A 21,350-nucleotide genomic window follows, 5' to 3' on the forward strand; every position below is an offset into this window, starting at 1 on the left:
AAGACTAGCTGGCCCTGCACAGCAAGGCCAGAAGCTTGGGCTGCAGGGGACAAATGATGTAAGGGAGGGAAAGTCTAATTACACGCTTTATCCATTCATCTAATTAGATGGCTGTACCTGGCAGAATTTTTCTGTCCTATCACAAAATCAGATACATCTAACAGAATCTATGAATTAAAACAAGACTATTTGTTGCTAGAGCATGCCACAACTTCCCAGTTTCAGTGCCCCCACCCCAGCACTGAACTCAGAAGATGGCAGCCTAAAGCTGAGTTGTGCTCTACCAGTATGACATGCACAAAGTGCCAATGGCACTTTCTTGGAGGTTGCTATTTGATTGAGCCTCATTTAAGCAAGATCCAGGTAAGTTGGAAAATACAGCATAATTCAAGGTCCAAAAAGGAAGGGAAGAGGTCAGTGGAAAAGTTATTTGAAAGCATTTCTAACAGTGACTGAAGTGCAAGCTTAGCGTGCCTAACTTGTTACTCTACCTATCCCCCAGCATTTAATGTTAAATATTTATCTGTATGGAGTGGGCTTTGTGGGGAAGTAAAATGCCCACTCAAAGCACTTGGGAGTATTTTTCAGGCATCTGGTTCATTTTGAGAGTTGCTGGTTCCCATTGAACTGTGGTAGTTTTTCCTGCCTGTTTAGTGACAATGTTCAGCTAACCATTGCAGACAGACTGATGCTACTTACATAATTGATATATCACATTTGAAGCAACAGCACAGGTGCGACATCCTACCGACATACACTACATGCTAAATGTTTATCGATATTGATCTTGCAGAATCTTGGGAAATGCCGGAATCCATTATTAAGGAAGTAGTAGCAAGACATTTGGAGACTCAATACAATCAAGGAGAGGTTTTATCAAGGGGAAATCATGTCTGACAAATTTATTAGAGTTCTTTGAGGAAGTAACGGGCAGGATGGATAAAGGGGAACCAATGGATGCAGTATATTTGGATTTCCAAACGGCATTCGATAAGATGCCACATAGAAAATTACTGCACAAGGTAAGAGCTCATGGGGTTGGGGGTGATATACTGGCATGGATAGAGGATTGGCTAACAGAAAGCAAATAAATCGGGATAAAAGGGTCATTTTCAAAATGGCAATCTGTAACTAGTGGGGTGCCACAGGGATCGGTATTGGGGCCTCAACTATTTACAATATATATCAATGACTTGGATGAAGGAACAGTGTCTTGTGGCCAAATTTGCTGATGTCACAAAGATAGGTAGAAAAGCAAGTTGCGATGAGGACACAGTGTATGCAAAGGGATATTGACGGGTTAAGCGAATGGGCAAAAATTTGGCAGATGGAATATAATGTGGGAAAATGTGAAGTCATCCACTTTGGGAGGAAAAATAAAAAAGCAAAATATTATTTGAATGGAGAAATACTATAAAATGCTGCGGTACAGAGGGATCTGGGTGTCCTCATACATGAAACACAAAAAGTCAACATACAGGTGCAGCAGGTAATCCGGAAGGCAAACGGAATATTGGCCTTTATTTCTAGGGGGATGGAGTATAAAAGCAGGGAAGTCATGCTACAACTGTACAGGGCGCTGGTGAGACCACACCTGGAGTACTGCGTACACTTCTGGTGCCCTTATTTAAGGAAGGACATACATGCATTGGAGGCAGTTCAGAGAAGGTTCACTAGGTTGATTCAGTGTACGGGAGGGTTGTCTTATGAGGAAAGGTTGAACAGGTTGAGTCTATACTCATTGGTGTTTAGAAGAATGAGAGGAGATCTTATTGAAACATACGAGATTCTGAGGGGACTCAATAGGGTAGATGCTGAGAGGATGTTACCCATCATAGGGGAATCTAAAACTCGGAGGCATAGTCTCAGAATAAGGGGTTGCCCATTTAAGACAGAAATTAGGAGGAATTTCTTCTCCCAGAGGGTCGTGGATCTTTGGAATTCTTTACCCCAAAAAGCTGTGAAGGCTGTTATTGAATACATTCAAGGCCGAGTTAAACAAATTTTTGATCAGCAAGGGAGTCAAAAGATATGGGGAAAAGGTAGGAAAGTGGAGTTGAGGTAAAAATCAGATCAGCCATGATCTCATTAAATGCCGGAGCAGGTTCGAGGGGCCTAATGGCCTACTCCTATCTCTTATGGTCTTAATAAGCAATCGTACAATTATTGCTACTTCAATAGTGATGTACAACATAACGTGAATTTTTTAAAAATCAACTTTCACATTTTGGATTGTAGAGCTAAAACTACCATTTTCTGATACGTAACTTCCATAAATAAATGCAACATTCCTGTTAGATCAATTTCATAAAATAATCTAATGATCAGTACAGAAGGAGGCCATTCAGCCAATCATGCCTACGCCGATATTGCGGCCTATTCTGGGCATCACACTTCAGGAAGGATGTCAAGGCCTTAGAGAATGCACAGAAGAGTTTACTAGAATGGTACCAGGGATGAGGGACTTCAGCTATGTGGAGGGACTGGAGAAGCTGGGGTTGTTTTCCTTAGAACAGAGAAGGTTAAGGGGGGATTTGATAGCGGTGTTCAAAATCATTAATTGTTTTGATAGAGTAAATGACAAACTGTTTCCAGTGGCAGAAGGGTCGGTAATCAGAGGACACAGGTTTATGGTAATTCTCAAAAGAGCCAAAGGTAACATGAGGAAAAAAAATTTTGCACATCAAGTTATGATCTGGAATGCAGATTCAATAATAACTTTCAAAAAGGGAATTGGATAAATACTTGAAGGGGGAAAATTTGCAGGGCCACGGGACTAATTTGATAGCTTTCAAAGAGCCAGCACAGGCACAATGGGCCAAATGGCCTCCTTCTGTGTTATATCATTCTATGATTCTAAGTCTACTATGTGGTACTTTAGCAAAGGCCTTTTAAAAGTCCATATACACATCAAGAAATCAAGTTAGTCAAACACTATTTACCTCTAACAAATCCATGCCGACTGTCATTTATGAACCCATATTTGTCCAAGTGTCAATTAATTTTGTCGCTGATTATTGTCTCAAAGTTTCCCAATGTTAGGCTGACTGGCCTGTAGATGTTGGGGCGATCCCTCCCGTTTTTGAACTGCAGTGCAATTTAACTTGTTATCTTTAAAAATGTTTTTAAAATATAGGCAGACAAAAATAACTGCAAAGTTTCTATCATTGCAATTGCACTAAACATAGGAATTACATATATACATGATTAAACTTACTCAAAAATATACCAAATGAAGTGCCAAACCCCCCCACCCCAATTCCCAATCTGTACCGAGTTAGCTAAGGTGGCAGTAAGGGTGCTACAGTTTTGTTCAATGCCCCTGGGCTAGAAAGGGAACACAGCCAGTTAGGGTTTCTGCTGCTGCTATCCAACAATCTGTTAGATGTTTTTGTGCACCCAGGTAGCTTTCACAGGCATGTGAATTGCTTACGGCAACTGCCAGATGGGGAGTGTACGTTCTTCTCAGAGTTTATTTTGCAGAGAATTTAATATGGCATTATCCTAACCCTCCTCATTCTCAAAATCACTACAGTTGGTTTCTGAGCAAAGCGGCAGGTGGAATAATCCCACCACCCAATAGCAGCCCCTCAGAAAGCAGACGGAAACACTGCCATTTCACAGAAGTGGATGGATAAAGGAACTCAAAAGATGAGAGGGAGAAACAGTTTCAAAAACTCACCTATTCCCACGTTGAATTGTAATTGGCAGTCATATGTGAAGTCTGATTTAGTTAATCAGGAAAATTAAACATGTCATGGTGCCCACTCATTAAACTCAGGCAAGACAGGCATATAAACCATGATTGGTTAGGATAGCACATGAAATGTGCCAAATAGTGTACAGTTCACTGGAGTGCAATTAATTTTCCACAAACTTTACTAAATCAAGCAAATAGTAAATCAGTATCTTTAGCCTACACTTTTAAAAAGTAACATTTCCACAAGAAAATATTTTGACATACAAATACTTCAAATCACAGTCCCTTCTCAAGCTTCCTACTGAGGTGGTCAAGAAATACTGCTATATGTAACTAACTGGAAAGGAGCTGCAGCAGGCAGAGGTCAGTTCTGCCTTTGTGTGTGCCAAGAAAAAAATTAATGCATTTGGCAGCAACTATCTCAAAGCAAATGTAAATATGCACATATACTCCTATCGTCTTAAAATAAAAATAAGTTTCCCACTTAAGGGCGGTGTAGATAATGAATCTTTCCTGAGGTACAGTAAAAAAAACTGGAGACGGCAGTGGTACAAAGGTGTCAGTTATGCCACCCTGTTATGAATGTGGTGTAATACTGTAATTCCATTTAATGAATTGCTTAGCATTTAGAACTATCTAAATAAGGTCATTCACTTTTTTTTTTATGAACTGAAAAACCAAAGACATCTTGGCAAAGTCAATCATTTCTATTATTTGACACTATTTTCTAATTAGATTTGCTTACTTCGCAGACTCCCTTTGTTTATATTCAAGCTGACAGCAGTGAGTCATAGCTGCTGGAACATGTTCAGCTGTAAAATGATCAGTGAAACTGCCATCTCGTTACAAGTAATATTCATTTTAGAATGTTACTACGCTTTAGCTTCAAGTCTCACAGCCCTGCAATTTTTGCACACCTTAAGCATATGGTCAAAGTAACCACAAAATTCTCAAATTGGAATGGTTATGTTTGTTTAATAACTCAGATTATCAATTGCAGATATTTATCTAGTAAAGTTTCACTTCAAAAATACCAAGTCTCTTTTAACCCAGTTCACTTGGAACTGTAGTACTACTGGTTGCACAGATCACACCAAAGAATCAAACACTGAGCAAACCTATAGTTCAAATTTTAATTGCTTCTCAAATTAAGGGAGATTTACGTTGTAAATCAGATCATATTGCAAATTATACCACCTTTTGCACAAAAATAGCTGTTGGATAATGAATGCCCTCGCAATTCTTGAAATAAATACGACACATTAAAGTCTAACAGAAGATCCTCTATATACTATTCCTAATGTTGAAGAGTACCATAAAAGTATCTGGGGAACAACGCAGACAAGTTTCTCTGAAAACTGAAGTCCAATTTGTTGTATGCTTAATCTATTGGTTTCACTTTCTTGCATTTCTTTTGTACTGCAATTCTAGTCATGTATTATATGGATAAAGTTACTGTACAATTGATGTAACAACATGGATTAAACAATTTGGCCTTTTTGCTGAGACAGCAAAGCGTGCAGTTTGGTGACACTAACAGTTCAGATGTAGTTTATTACAGTATTTATTAAAAGCCAACAGATATGAAAAAAACAAACTGAATAAATGCTGTTTCATTGTTGCTTCGCACAGATTTTCTAAAGATGCATTTACACTACATGTTTAGCGTCGGTGCAAAGCAGTTTTGGTTTTGCACCGATGCTAAGCTCACATTAGTACTAAACGGGTGTCCAGGCTCGAACAGACACCAAAGTGAAATGAGGCTTGCTCCTCCAGAGAGTCACACTCCAATTTTCTCCAATGAAGTGGGATCCTGACTCCAGATTCAGTAACATGTAGTTTGAATGCACCATAATCAGAAGCAGTCAGCTTGGTTCTGCAGGAATGTGCAGTGCCAATGCACAATGAAAGCCTCACCTTCCAAAAATCTCCAGACCAGTCTGAAGTTCTTGATTATTAGAAATGGAAGCAGCACAGCACTATAATGAAAATACACTGCAAGTCACCAATAAGAAGCCTGCAGCAGCCACATCTAAACAAGTACACTGCTGATAGGAATTTGCACATCGGTACACAAAGAACTGGCAGTTGCATAGTGCCATTATAATAAAACATCCCAAGACTCTTCATATAGGGAATAGGCTAAGCAAGAGGAGACAAACAGAGCAGTATAAGGATTTAGGAAAGCTGGCCAAAAATGGTCAAAGTTAGGCTTTGTGGTAGTTTTCAAAGATGGGAGGGGTGTAGCAAGGTTAAGATTTATGAAGGAGTTTCAGAGGGGGACAGCTGCCACCAAGTGAGTAATGCCAAGAGGGAATACACAGGAGCCCAGAAAGCAGGCTGGAGGAAGTTGCAGATGTTGGGTGGGGCAAGGCTGTGAAGGGATTTGTAAACAAGAATAAAGATTTTGAATTCAGTGCACTGGGAGGGAGGGAGGGAGGGAACCAGTGAAAGTCAGAACAGGATGATGACCAAGCATGTGTGAGAAAGGGGTCAAGCAGTGGAATTTTGCAGACTTGTGTATAGGGAGGAGCTACGCTCGGAAGGAAAACATTCAAAAGTTGAGTCTGAGGTAACAAAAGCATGGATAAGCATTTCAGCACCAGAGATGAAATTCAGTGAAGTCCAACAACATTAAAAGGTATTGGAAGTCTTATGAAGGAAATGATATGGTATTTGAATTATGGGTCAGTGTCTAAGACACCAGGTTGAGCACCATCTGGTTCAGGCCAGGAGTGCAGGCATGGAGAATAGAATGAGAGCATAGGTACAGAGCCAAAGATAGCTCTGATTTTCCCAATGTTCAAAAGTTCTGGCTCATCCAAATTTGTTTGCGGGAGAAGACAAGTAAAGCCCTTATTCTTATGGAAAACATTGCTTTTTGCTATAAAGGAATGGACTGCAACCATTCCACAAGAGGAAAAATGTTCCACAACTCCCAGTGCTATAGACCAACTTCAAGTGTTAGAGATCTTCATTGATAGCATTATGGATAGGCATGTTCACATGGACGTCAGTCACATCCTTGCCACTACTTTGTTCTCTGTAAAATGGCACATATCCTAGGATAACCACCAATGTAAGTTTTTGCTAATCATGGAGCAATGGGTTAGTCTGGGAGAATGGTCCACCCTTTTGTAGAATTAACTCTTAAAATGCCTGATGGTTTATGTTTACCCAGAAGCCAACAATCATCCAACCTATGGCTGGCAGCACATAGCTCACTCCAATTTACTGCACAAATCTCCAAATGATGTCATTCCCAACAACCACAATCTATTAATAGCTGTATCAACAGTTGTAAACCAGATTATGATTTTCCAGCTTTTCCACACTCATTGAATTTTTAGTTTGGAGCACCCATTTCTATAGATATATATAAAAAAATGTTCCTACATTAATTGGGAGCAATCCAACAAAACTAATGGACAAAAGGAGAAAATATCCCCTTTCTATAATCTCTGCTTAATTAAGTGTTGTGCAGAAGCACAGAAATGCTACTGAAGTCCTCAAAAGTGTTTGGCCACTGCCATTTTGTAATAAAAATTGTCATATACGCAACATCCCCTACCTCCTTCATGACAATAAAGCTGACCAATTTTCTTGATCCACCTCATTCTTTTAAGTGTTTAACCTTTCCTATTGGTTATTTTCCACTTTTGTTACTTACTAATTATCCAAACCATTCTCCCCAATTTCAGTTTTCTCCTCACATTCATGAAAAAAAAATTAGCTGCCATGACAATTCCTCATGCATTTCATAACATTAAAAACCAAACCTGGCCATTAATTCGTTTTCACTTGCCCCTTCCAGAAGCAGCACAACGCCAGACCTCAGCTTCAGACTTCAGGAGGACAGACAGACTGGTGAAATGGGCAGACACATAGCAGATGAAATTTAATGCAGACAAGTGTGAAGTGACACATTTTGGTAGGAAAAATAAGGCGGCGCAATATAAATTAAATGGTACAGGAACAGACACACCTGGGGGTGTATGTACACAAATCTTTGAAGGTAGCAGGACAAGTTGAGAGGGCTGTTAAACAATAGAGGCAGAGTCTAAAAGCAAGGAAGTTATGCTGAGCCTTTATAATCATTGGTTAAGCCTCAGCTGGAGTATGGTGTCCAATTCTGGGCACCACACTTTAGGAAGGATGTTAAGGCCTTAGAGAAGATGTAGAAGAGATTTCCTAGAATGGTACCAAGGACGAGGGACTTCAGTTATGTCGAGAGACTGGAGAAGCTGGGGTTATTCAGAGACGGTTATGGGGCGATTTGATAGAGGTGTTTAAAATGTGTATGGTTTTGAGTGTAAATAAGGAGAAACTGTTTCCAGTGGCAGAAGGGTCGGTAACCACAGGACACAGATTTAAGGCGATTGGCAAAAGAACCAGAGTTGATATGAGGAACAAAATTTTTTACACAGCGAGTTGTTGCGATCTCAAATAAACTGCCTGAAAGGGTGGTGGAAGCAGATTCAATAGTAACTTTCAAAAGGGAATTGGATAAATACTTGAAGGGAAAAAAATTACAGGGCTACAGGGAAAGAACAAGGGAGTGGGACTAATTGGATAGCTCTACCAAGGAGCCGGCACAGGCATGATGGACCGAATGGCCTCCTTCCGTGCTGTATCATTTGATGATTTTATGATAAACCCCCACCAAAACCTGGCGAAGTTTCTTCTCTTAGCAGAGGGGCCCATCTACTTCAGTTTCTTCACCTCCCTCCCAATTCAGACTGCATGAACAGGTATTCCAATGTTGCTGGCACAGCTAAAAAGTCTGTGTAAAAGGAACAAACTGGGAACGTCAACAACTTCAGCATACGGCTTCCAGTTGTAGTGGTTGTGCAATGTAACAGATTCTAATAATGATTAAATTTTCTGAATAGAGTAGTTTACATGCTTCCTCTGGGGTCTGAACAAAAAAGTCTATCAAATTCAGGGTAAATTCATTTTCCCCTTCCAAAATTGAAGTTTATGTGACAACCTGGTCTGAAATTCAGCAAGTGTGATCTCAACTCTGCTCTTAAGGATAGGAAGAAATCAAAATCAAATACAGAGCGCTTGTCTGAAGTTTCATTTTGGCACTTTGAAGGTAATTACACAGACCTTTGAACTGCATACATAAAGTTGGACATAAGGAAATCACAAAGGGAAGCTACACAATATCTACCACTATTTTACAACATACGGTGACAAGCTTACAATTGAAAATGTTATTACACCAAACAAATTCCTTTCCATCTTGTCAGCTATACTCAATGTGATGCAAACATGAAGCAAAGTGAACAAAAACTTTCCCCAACTTCAAGCACCATGTTGTAGATATTCCAAATGAAATGTAACTTCCATGAAAAAAAAAATTCATTAACTCTACACATGGAATGTCCTGGAACTTTTGAAATCAATTTCAAAAGTCAGTTTCAACAGCCACCAGAAACTCTCCGTAATTTGAGTTGGTCCAAATGTATCTCAGTATGGTCAGAAATTTTGTAGCTTTTTATTTTTCAGATGTGTTTTGAGCTGAATCAGTTTTAAAATTCCAGTCGGTAAAGTCAGCGTTGGTGCAGAACATTCCCCACCACAGATGTAGGACAAAGTCTCCTTCCCTAGTCACCTAACTTATCCATTGCAGTACTTAACCAAACCAGCTGGTGGGAAAGAGGAACACAAGAAATAGGAGCAGGAGTAGGCCATCCGGCCCCTCGAGCCTGCTCCGCCATTCAACAAGACCATGGCTGATCATCTACCTCAACGCCATTTTCCTGCACCATCCCCATATCCCTTCATGCCTTTAATATCTAGAAATCTATCGATCTCTGTTTTGAATGTACTCAATGACTGAGCCTCCACAGCTTTCTGAGGTAGAGAATTCCAAAGATTCACTACCCTGAGTGAAGAAATTTCTCTTCAGTCCTAAATGGCCTACCCCTTATTCTGAGTCTGTGACCCGTGGTTCTAGACTCCCCAGCCAGGGGAAACATCCTCCCTGCATCTACCCTGTAAGAATTTTGTATGTTTCAATGTCTCACTCTTCTAAACTCTAGAGAATAAGGCCTAGTCTACTCAATATCTTCTCATACGACAATCCCGCCATTCCAAGAATCAGTCTGGTGGACACGCAGCTACATCTCCCAGAGGCAGAGATGAATGATACCCACATAAATAGACCAGGTCATCCTGCCCTCCTGCACATCCCCAATTCTCATTGCTCCACCAGAGGCGGCCATGCCTTCAGTTGCCTGGGCGCTTAGCTCTGGAATTCCCTCCCTAAACCTCTCCGCCTCAGTATCCTCCTTTAAGGCACTCATTAAAACCTACCTCTTTGACCAAGCTTTTGGTCACCTATCCTAATATGTCCTTACGTAGTTCAGTGCCAAATTTTGCTTGCTAGCACTCCTGTAAAGCACCTTGGGACATTTTACTATGTTAGAGGCGGTACATAAATGCAAGTTCTTGTTGCCCGATCACTGGTTAATATCTGAAGTTGGGAAAGGGAGAATAGGAAGAAAAATAGGTGAGGCAATGCTGTCAATTGCATTTCAGTAAATCATAAATGGTACCTACGTGAAATTTTTGTACTATATATACACTTGTACTCTGAAATATAGCAGCATAATTATAGATTAGTCATTTCCAATTTGGAAGGTACTTGGGAAGAGCATTTTGAGCTGCATAATACTAGGAATGAAGTGTTGGCAGTTACATATCTGTCACTGGTAGTTGTGGCCGCAATTACACATTGAAGCATTTTTCTTATAGCATATTGGTGGTAATACACTTAAATAAGGGCAATGGCAAGCATGAAAAGAATAATTCTGAAACAAATATAATGTATATTAATTCCACCTCTAGCATCACGGATTTACAATTATAATTTAGCTCAATGTCAACAATAGGGACTTGAGCTTTTTGAAGACAAATCTTTCCATCAAAAGTTTGTTGGCTAAGCAGAGGAACGGGATTCCCCAAATGACAGCGATCAGTCTTCAGTGTAAGTACACAGAACACAATGCAAGTTAAGAATATAGTCCTCACTTTGCATGCATTCATTATAATCTAATACAAATTGCAAAACCTCAACATAATGCACCAAAGATTAATTTTCCTGCTGTTAGAAGCATCCTGTAAATGTTAAAGCAATATTTAAGTACAAGTAGCAAAATAGGCAAGCCAAATTCCACATTATAGTTTCTGGCAAAAATTATTCTCAATCCAGATTTCAAACATTATGGCACACCACATTTTGAAATCAAACCAAGGGCTGGTTTTATACTAGCACTAATTTGAACAATATGACTATAGAAGCTGGCCATGGAGTTACAATCAACAGTCCTTTCCCACTGCAACTGCTGCATCCCAGAATGCTTGCTATCTGCCATTTCGATCTATAGCCAATGAACAGATTTCTGGGTGAGGCTGCTCAGCTGAGCCTATGCAATATAAAACAAAGTAGCTCCAGACAATAACCAAAGTAGCTTCAAAATATTTAGCCTAGATCTCTGCAGCATACCAATCAGATACTGAACTACCCTCAAATCCTACAAAGTTGCTACAGTAGCTTGACTTATGTACTGAACTGTGACTTTTTCCAAACTATGAGCTCCCAAAGGGAGAAAATGTCAAAAACTACTGCACCTCACAGTGGATGATCACAAACTTGACAGCCAAGATCACAACACAGCCAGAATACGAGTTTGGGAGAGCAAAAACAAGGGTACTATAAACATATTGGAAGGGAATCATCCTTTTAAATTTAACTAAAAGATGTCAGAATAAACATGAAATTATATCTAGAACTGAATTTAATGTAATAGATGTTTAGGGAATTGTATGCAGTGCAGATAACTTCAAAACTATGTAGCTCTATAATTAAGTCTCCATTATAGAGATCAGTTAAATTTCTGGTCAACCATAAGCCAAAGTGCTGCAGCTACAAATCTTACTTACAAATTACTATGTTCATTTTTAGAGGATGCAGTTTGCACTATTTTCTAAATAGCTATTCTATGCTGGACAATCAATTTCCAGCTACATCTTAGGTAGAACTGGAATGCTAGCCTAGGGATTCACTGATAAGAGAACTAAGTTACATCTTCAAAATCAAATTTCTAAACGCCTTAGTCAACATGTAGAAAATACAAATTTCATAAAAAATGAAATATTTCAGTAAGTTTTAAATGCCACTTTTAAAAAACATTGCACCTGCAGAAAATATCAATTCCCTAATATCCGGAATAAAGCTGAAAGCTTCGATCTCCACGGTCACATACTGAACCAACAAGTCCCACAATATCGTTAACTGTTAAAACCATATACACAAACCCAAGTTTATGGGTTAAAAACGGAAGCCACACTTCTTGTCAGTTCTATTAACCATTGTTAGTTGTGGCAAACCAATGCAGAACATATCCACCCATTTTCTCTAAGATACCAAAGCTCAAAAACAAAATGCCAATATGATCAGCAAATATATGCTAAGAGTCAGATGCCAGCTTTTCCCAACACAGCTATTTCATTGAATATACCTGAAATGACTTCATTTCTTGTTCGTTCCCTTTTCCTTCCTTGTCTCCCTGCCTCTTCCCCACCTAAATTTCTTAATCATCTGTTCTCATTCCCCATGCCAAACAGCCAATTCCAGAATCTGCCAAAGCGACAGCAGTGCATAATGAGTTACGTACTCCAACTCCTAGACTGCTTCTTATGGGGAAAGTATTTCGCCTCAGTTCTCCACTCCCCTAACACTGCAACTCACTATGTAGGGAATCCAGGAATATGTCCTACCACTCCATGGGACATATGAAGTATTACAAACAAAATAGTGCCACAAAATTTTTGAAGGCAGTGCATTTAGAGTACTATATTTTGAAACAATTTAAAAAGGCTATAATTCTCAAGACATGATTCAGCAAATGCTGACATCCATTTTGAGTTGCTAGTTCCTACTCAAGCAAGTCTAACAGTAATAGATAAATGCAATGTTCAAAATAAGCAGCTGAAGATTCCCTGCAAGTACACAAATATCAAATGATAAATACCTACTCATCATCTTATTGCAAGATGTGGGTCCCTCAGGAACACACATTTGGCCACACTATACTAAAAAAAAACCCATAGCAGTTTACTGCACAGATGGAGGAAATTTTGCCCATGTCTGTGCCAGCCCTTCACTAGAGCCATCCAAAACAGATCACTATCTTCCTATACGTCAAATCTTTATCAATTCTTTCCTTTAAAAAAATGCAATAGTCCCTGCCTCAGTTACCCCACCTGGCAAAGTACACCCCTGCGTAAAGAAATTTCTCCTAACCTCTCACCTCACAGAGCATTTTAAAATTGGTGCCCCCTTGTTATTTACTCCTCAACCAAAGGAAATAGTCTCATTTTGCCCTTTCAAAATCCTTCATAATTTGAGTGACCTCCATTAAATTTGTTCTTGGCCTTCTATGCTCCAGTGGAAATAGTCCCAGTATTACAATTTCTCCTCATAACTACAGTTTCTCATTCGTGGTGAATCCAATTTATACACTCTATGGCTTTAATATCCTTTCTATAATAGGACTACTGACACTTTCAACAACTTGCATTTATACAGCACCTTTAGCAAAGAAAATGTGCCATGGTGCTTCAAAGGCATGAAGGAAAAACTGATGTCCAACCAAGGAAGAGATTCGAAGGGGGAACAAAGGCTTGATCAAAAGGTGGGTCTTACGGAAGCTCTTGAAAGAGTAAAAAGACAAGGAGCATTTGGTAGGAACTGCAAAGAATAAGGACCTGGGCGGGTAAAGGTAGTGCTATTGATGGATGTACAAGAGGCACTTTCAATTATGTATTTGCATCCCTAGTTTTTCCATTCCTGTCTTTATTCCTACCAAAAATCAGGATGAGGAGAGTTTTCACTCTTCTGCTCCATAGCAGGTTTCTGCCCTGTCTGAGCTCACCTTAGGCCACTTGCTTTACAGCGACAGGTGTACTACCCCGCAAGCATTGAACACTGCCTGATTGGCGAGGATGGGATTCTAAACCTTGACCTGCCCAGCACAATGGATTTCTAATCCAAACCTGTGACAATTTACCACCTTTTTTTGAACCAGTAATATTGATTTGCTTGTTTCCCCCCCCCACCACCACCCCTTACACACAAAATGCATGAACTCACTCTCCTCTGCATTAAACTGAATCTGCCATATGTCCACCAATTCTGCTAATCTGTTTATATCCTCTTGAACTCTACGATCTTTGCCAAACAAACTACTTTTGTGTCATTTACAAATTGATACCATGCTCCCCATGGCCACAACCAAATCTATATATTAACAACAGAAATGGACACCGCATCACCTCTGGGGTACACCACTTCCAACTCTTCTCCATTTGAAGCAACACCAATTAACCCTAACCCTTTGTTTCCTGTCCAATCAACTTTGGTTTCTACATTTGCTCTTATACCAAACACAATTTCTCTAACAATCCTGGAGACATTTTATCAAATACCTACTGAGATTCCATATACACATCTACAGAATTCTCATCATGTAGTCAATTTTTCAAAAAAGAACTGTTAATCTACATCTACCAGACCGAAGGTAGCAAAATTAACGCTCTGCTTTTTAGAGGGTGTTGTCATTAGCAATCCAACAACTTGCATTTATATAGCACCTTTAACATAGTAAAACATCCCAAGGCACTTCACAGGAGCGTTATCAAACAATACTTGACACTGAGCCACATCAGGAGATATTAGGACAGGTGACCAAAAGCTTGGTCGAAGAGGTAGGTTTTAAGGAGCATCTTAAAAAGGAGAGGGGCGGACAGGTTTAGGGAGGGAATTCCAGAGCTTAGGGCCTAGGCAGTTGAAGGCACAACCGCCAATGTCGGAGTGATTAAAATCGGGGATACTCAAGCGGTCAGAATTGGAATGCAGAGATCTGAGTGTTGTAGGGCTGGAGGAGGTTACAAAAATAGGGAGGGGCAAGGACATGGAAGGATTTGAAAGCAAGGATGAGAATTTTTAAAATCAAGGGGTTGCTGGACCGGGGGCCAACATCAGTCAGCGAGCACAGGGGTGAGAGGTGAACGGGACTTGGTGCGAGTTAGGATACGGTCAGCAGGGTTTTAGATGAGCTCAAGTTTACGAAGGGTGCAAAGTGGGAGGCCAGCCAGGAGAGCATTGGAATAGTTGAGTCCGGAGGTAACAACCACATGGATCCTGACCTGGACATATAATCACCGTTCCTTCATTGTCACGGCCAAAATCCTGGAACACTCTACCCAACAGCACTGTGGGAGCATCTTGACCACTTGGACTGCAGTGGTTCAAGAAGGGGGCTCACCATCCCCTCAAGGGCAACTAGGAATTGACAATAAATGCTGGCCTTGCATTGAGATACCCACATCCCGTGAATAAAAAGAACTCGATAGTGAAGTATCATACTTATATACCTTGCCTTCAAGATAACGAGGAAAGAGAAAGAGAGCAGGCAGACAAAAAAACTCCTGCCTTCTATCCTAAAGATGCTGACTCTTCAATGAAGTATGCTTCCATGGACGCTAGTTATCCTCCACACAACTGACTATTCTTCACATTACCCTCAACAGCAAGTCACCTGAAGCTCAGCAACGTGCATTAGTAGACTATTTGACTGCATGGGGCATTGCAGTAGGCTCCAATCTTATCCTCACCCAGTAACCATGCCTGTGCCCTTCCAGCAGGCATTGCTGAACAGCATAGTAATCAAGTACAAGGCACTGGCTAATTTTCCTTCCGAACCAAGGGACACTGAGGCCAACAAATCACATCAAAAATGCATCACAGGCCAAGGATTAAACCTGGGATCTTCCTAGTCTGTATGGCTCAACTACACACTGCCGTACCCAGCTGAGTCACTGTGGGAACCTTGAAAAACAACTACAATGAAGCTGCACTTTAGTGGGGCAGGATCTTCAACACAAAACATTCTTCCATCCCAAGGCATGGCCGAACCCAACCAATGAAACTCAAAACTTTGACTTAGTGAGCATCTTCTGACTGGCTGCCTCTTTGCCGGTCTTGTCCGTGCCCACGTTGCCCTTCTGCGACTGGTGGGCACTGCAGGGTGTAGAGTGTCTGTTAGATACGGATAATATGGTTTCGAATGAAAGTTCCTTTTGTTTTTTGTTCAAAATTAGTTTAAGTTTAAATTATTGTATTAGTTACACCTCCTTACAAGGGGCACCTGCAAATGTGTCTTTCAGTTGATGATACCGGGGCAGCCAGTGCTTTATTGTTTTTTTAAAAAAGGACTATCAAATGGTAAATCAAAAGTTCCTGAAGTTTATTAATTTGATATCTCCAAACTGAGCTTCAACCCCACATTGGACCCACCTATTGCCCAATCTCTAACTCACTCCCTCATCCTTCTCCCTTCACTCTAACGCTGTCCGTATCTTCGTTGGAGTGAGTGTTTTAAGCTATCTCCCTAACTCCACCCAACTCAAACTCCCTACCCATCCAGATTTGCATTACTCCCATCCTAAAATTTCACCCACCTATCAAATCTGTGTTTGCCAACCATCACTGGCACATGGATTTCAAAATTCTCATTTGCAAATCCCTTTATAGATTACTCCACCCTATCTCTGCCATCTCCTCCAACCCTACATCCAGCTTGCACTCTCTAATTCTATTTACATTGTATCTGCACCTACCCCTTCCTTCACATCACCATTAGTGGAACCTTCAGCCATTATACCCCAGCAGTCTGCAATTCTTCATGGGGGTGAGGGCAAGCATATACAGGAAAGGGGGGGGGGGGAATCTACCCACTAACTTCCCATTTATCTCCACCTGGCACATCTCCATGACAACACTACAGACATGAGCAATTTTAATCCAGTTTGCTATCTTCCCCCAATTCCAAATCCCTTAATTTTCTCTAGTAATCTCCCATATGGAACTTGGTCAAAGGCTTCCCTAAAGTCCACACACACTACATTCCCTCTTTCTCTCCCCTCCCCCATCCCTCCCACATCTACCATGATGCTACCTCCTCAAAGTCATCTTAGGTCTGTCAAGCATGATCATCCCTTTTGAATCTGCAGAAATCTTAAAGCAATACAATGAAGTACACTAGTTTTAGCACGTTTTCAGTAGTTTGTGTCCTCTCTACCTAAATTATTAGAATCCAGGAATGCCTTGCAAAAGTTAACTCATCTCCCCAATACAATACTGTCCTGTGGACCTATTTCAACCATGTGATGAGAATAAAGCTGGTGAGCTACAGGCACAAATTACTGTGGGGGGTATGATATAACATTACGAGACATGGCTTAGGCTAGGGCAAGAAAGAGAAACATTTTTGGTTAAAAACTATTCAGGAGAAAGAGTAGCAGAAAATAGGTGTGGCAGTGTTGAAGGACTCAATAGCAGCACTAGAATGCACGACTATCATGGGGAATGGTTTTTAAAAAACCATTTGGTTAGAATTAGGGAAGAAAGGAAAATACACTATTCGGAGCATACAGACCAAACAGTAGAGAGCAGGTAGAGGAAGATATAGTAGAGAAATTCAAGAAAAATGCATAAATAATGCCATAATGAAAGGTGCTTTAATCAAATATAGACTAGAGTAAAAAAAAGTGTGGCAAAGAAGTGGAAGAAGTTCTACAGTGCACCTAAGACTGACTGCTTTTCAGGTCAGCTTGTTTAGTGTAATAACATCAGAGTCAATGCAGGTGGATCTAGTTCTAGGCAAGGAAGAGTTAAGGGTAGGGGAACATCTTGGAAAGAGCAACCATAACAATGGATATACAAAAGGCAAGTTGTGTCTGACAAATTTAGTAGAGCTCTGTCGAAACAATTGAGTGCACTGAAATGCAGTGGATGTTTGTATATATGGGTTTGATAAAGTGCCACATAGGAAGTTTGTCAAAATTTAGGCACGTGGTATTGAAGGGAATGCAGCAGCATGGATAACAAGTTGGTTAAAGGACAAAACAGTAGCAGTTAATGGGTATTTTTTTTTTTTTTAAGAACGGAGGAATGTGTACAGTTGGGACAATTAATAGAGGTACAAATTGATAAAAATGATCTGGATTTGGGTGTAGATGCACATTATAAAAATTTGCAAGACAACTCAAAAATAAAAAGTGTGGTTAAATGAAGGGGACTAGAAGCAGCTTCAGGAGGACAGGCAGGTTATTAACAGGTCAGATTGGGCAGGTAAATGAAAATGTGGAAAATATTAAGTGATACATTTTGGGAGGTAGAATGAAGAGGAAATATATACTAGATGCTTTGGGGATCAGAAACACAAATCTTTCAAGTGAGGAACAAGTTGATGAAGCTGTTTAAAAAATAGCACATGGCATCCTAGTTTTTATAAATAAGGGTGTCGAGTATAAAGGCAAAAGGTAATTCTAAAATGATACAAATCATTACGCTGCAGTTAGTAATTCACAGAGTTTTGGACAACCTGCTTTAGGAAGGATAGAGAAAGTGCAGAAGAGATTGACTATGCTATCAGGGCTAAGAGGCTTTAATTAGGAGAAGCTAGAGACACAAGGCTCTTCACTAGAGCAGATATGATAGAGGTGTTCAAAATTGTGAAGAGTTTTGATCAGATACAGAAGGAAAAACTATTTTCATTGGCTAATAAATTTATGCTCTATAGTTACCAACTTAAGATCACCAAAAAATTTAAGGGAGGCTAGAATAATTAATTCCCCATGCCCCCACAATCACACACACAAGGACAGGGAATGCTTTCCCAGAGAGTGGTGGCAGTAGTATCCAATAACTTAAGGAGGAAGTGGATCAAGAGTATGGGGAAGAGAATGGGACCTGGGATACCTTTTGGAGAGCTGGCACAGGCACAATGGGCCAAAAGGCTTCCTTCTGTACTGTAAAGTTCTATGATCAATTCATATGTTTCATTTTTAATGTACTATATCAAAGTGTCAAACATGGGGTTGCTCATCAGTGGTGAATATTAAATATATTTTGTTCTAATGTACAAGTGGGAATCAAAATTAAAATTCACAATTCAATTTTGATCACTTATAAAAGATAACCAATTAGCTCAAAGAGGCAGTGGATACGAATTAGGGGATCAAGATCAAGCTTGGGGACTGTACTCAGTGGAGTGAGCCAAGGTCCCGACTCTCTCTCTGATCTACATAAACAGCCTGCATTCAGAAACACAATGCAAATTGGTCAAATTCACAGATGACACCAAACTGAGGGGGTGGGGGGGGGGGGTGGCGGTGGGAGGCTAGCTAAAGTGTCACAGAAGGATCTGGACAATATTTGCAAGTGTGCAGAGCTACAGCAATTGAAATTGAATTCAAAAAGTGCATGGTCTTACTTATTACAAGAAAAATAGGGGACATAACGAATGGCACCGAACAAGCTAGGAGAGAGGCTGAAAGAGGACTGGGAGTGACAGACTCAACAATGGCCATATGCAGTCATTACGAAGTATTAAGCGACAAAGCAAAAAGAATGCAGTGCTACGTTGCCAAATCAAGAATATAAATCCAAGGCAGTCACATTGAAGCTGTATAGTTTTCTGGTGCAACAAGACCTTCAACACTGCATTCAGCTCTGGTCATTAAGGTACAGGGGAAACCGGCACATCAAGACCTTAAACGTGTCATCACCTCAAACCCATGCCCATCTTTCCCGCAACTCCATGTATGAACCTCTCCAATCAGGTTTCCACCCGTCACAGCACTGAAACTGCCCTAATCAAAGTCATAAATGACATCCTCTGTGACTGTGCATTATCCCTCATCCTTCTCTACCTCTCCACAGCCTTTGACAAGGTTGACGATACCATCCTCCTCCAACCCCTCTCCTCCGTTGTCCAGCTGGGTTGGACTGCTCTTCCCAGGCCCTCACCGTTAACTCTAGCGTCTCTCAAGGATCTATCCTTGTTTCCCCCCCCCCCCCCCACCCTTATTTCTCATCTACATACTGCCCCTCAGTGACATTATTGAAGATATGACGCCAGGTTCCACATGTATGCTGACAACACCCAGCTCTACTTCACCACCACCTCTCGACCCCTCCACTGCCTGTGTTGTCAGGGTGCTTTGCCAACATCAAGTTCCAGATGAGTCACAATTTCCTCCAACTAAATATTGGGAAAGCTGAAGTCACTGTCTTCAGCCCCTGCCACAAACCTTGTTCCCTCACCACGAATTCCATGCCCCTCCCTGACCACTCAGGCTGAACAAGACTGTTTGCAACCTTGGCGTCCTTTTCGAGCCTGAGCTGTTTGACCCCATATCCTCCATCATAAAGACCTGCTACTTCCTTAACATCACCCGTCTCTATTCCTGCCTCAGCTTATCTGCTACTGAAACCCTCATCCATGCGGTTATCTCCAGACTCGACTATCCCAAAGCTCTCCTCGCATCTGCCTGCCATCTTCCACCCTCCATAACCTCGAGCTTACCCAAAACTCTGCTGCCTATATTCTAAGACACACCCGCTCACCCGTGCTTGCTAACTTACATCGGTGGACCGGTAGCCAACGCTTAAGTTTTAAAATTCTCATCTTTATGTTCAAATTACTCCATGGCCTCATCACTTCCTATTTCTGTCACCTCCTCCTGCTCTACAACCCTTCACGAACTCTGCTGCCTCCAACTCTGGCCTCTTGTGCATCTCCCCACTCCCTTCATCTCACTATTGAACAGTTGTGCCTTCAGCTATCTAAGCTCCAAGCTCTGGCATTCCCTCCCTGAACATCTACTCTCTCTCCACCTCGCTCTCCTCCTTTAAACTTGCCTGACCTAAAATCTCTCTTTGGCTCGGTGTCAATTTTTATCTTATTATGCTTCTGTGAAGCACCTTGGGATGTATTCCTACATTAAAAAAGGTGCTCCATAAATGCAAGTTGTTGTTGAAACATCAAAGTCCTGGAAGTGAGGCAGGGAAAGGCCACAAGATTGGTTTTTAGTGACAAGAGGACAGAAAAAAAATTGGACTGTAGTCCTGAAAGGAGATGAATTGGGGGGGAGGGGGGGGGGGTGTTGCTAATAAAGGATTATGATAAGAAGTATAATAGAAAAGGTTACTTGAGCTCCATTTCAAGTTGAGCCACAACAAGGAGAAATTGTTATAAACTGGTAAAATAACTTCACAAATGGGATCAGAAAGTACTTTATGCAGAGGTCAAAACCCAGGAAGACCTTCTGGATAAGTTAATAGACAAAACTAGAGCAATTCAAAGGGCAGTTAAATGCTATGATTGGGGTGGAGGGAGTTAGAAATAAGGTCTTAGATTTCAAGGCACCATGGCCTCAGTCTCTGTACTTTGTGATAAGCCAGTTATACTACTGGAAAACTAAACTTCTTAATTAAGTGCATCTAGGCCAAGTAGAAATTGAGAAAGAGGCCTGACCAAAAATCGTTAAATGTAGTATTTACAAAACGCCAACATTTAGAATATTCCTACAAGTGTTCATTTACAAAGCAGTCTAATAATGTGACAAGAAATGTCTACCGTACCTCGAGCCTGTAAACTATGCTCAAGACTACGTGTGGCAGCTCCTGTCTGCCTATTAAATTGTCATATTTCCGTCAGAGGAAAAAGCAAAATGTTTTAAGGGCTTCCCACGTATTTGGCGCATCAGACTAACTCCCGGGTGGAGTTAG

The 21,350-nt window shown here is 40.8% G+C and overlaps 1 protein-coding gene across 9 annotated transcripts in view; it reads right to left on the reverse strand.

The window, feature by feature from the left end:
• Positions 1 to 21,350, reverse strand: part of abi1a (abl-interactor 1a) — a 134,170-nt gene that overhangs the window by 111,505 nt on the left and 1,315 nt on the right. The window lies entirely within an intron of this gene.

This window comes from Heptranchias perlo, chromosome 2 (genome assembly GCF_035084215.1).
Source record: "Heptranchias perlo isolate sHepPer1 chromosome 2, sHepPer1.hap1, whole genome shotgun sequence".
Taxonomy (NCBI): domain Eukaryota; kingdom Metazoa; phylum Chordata; class Chondrichthyes; order Hexanchiformes; family Hexanchidae; genus Heptranchias; species Heptranchias perlo.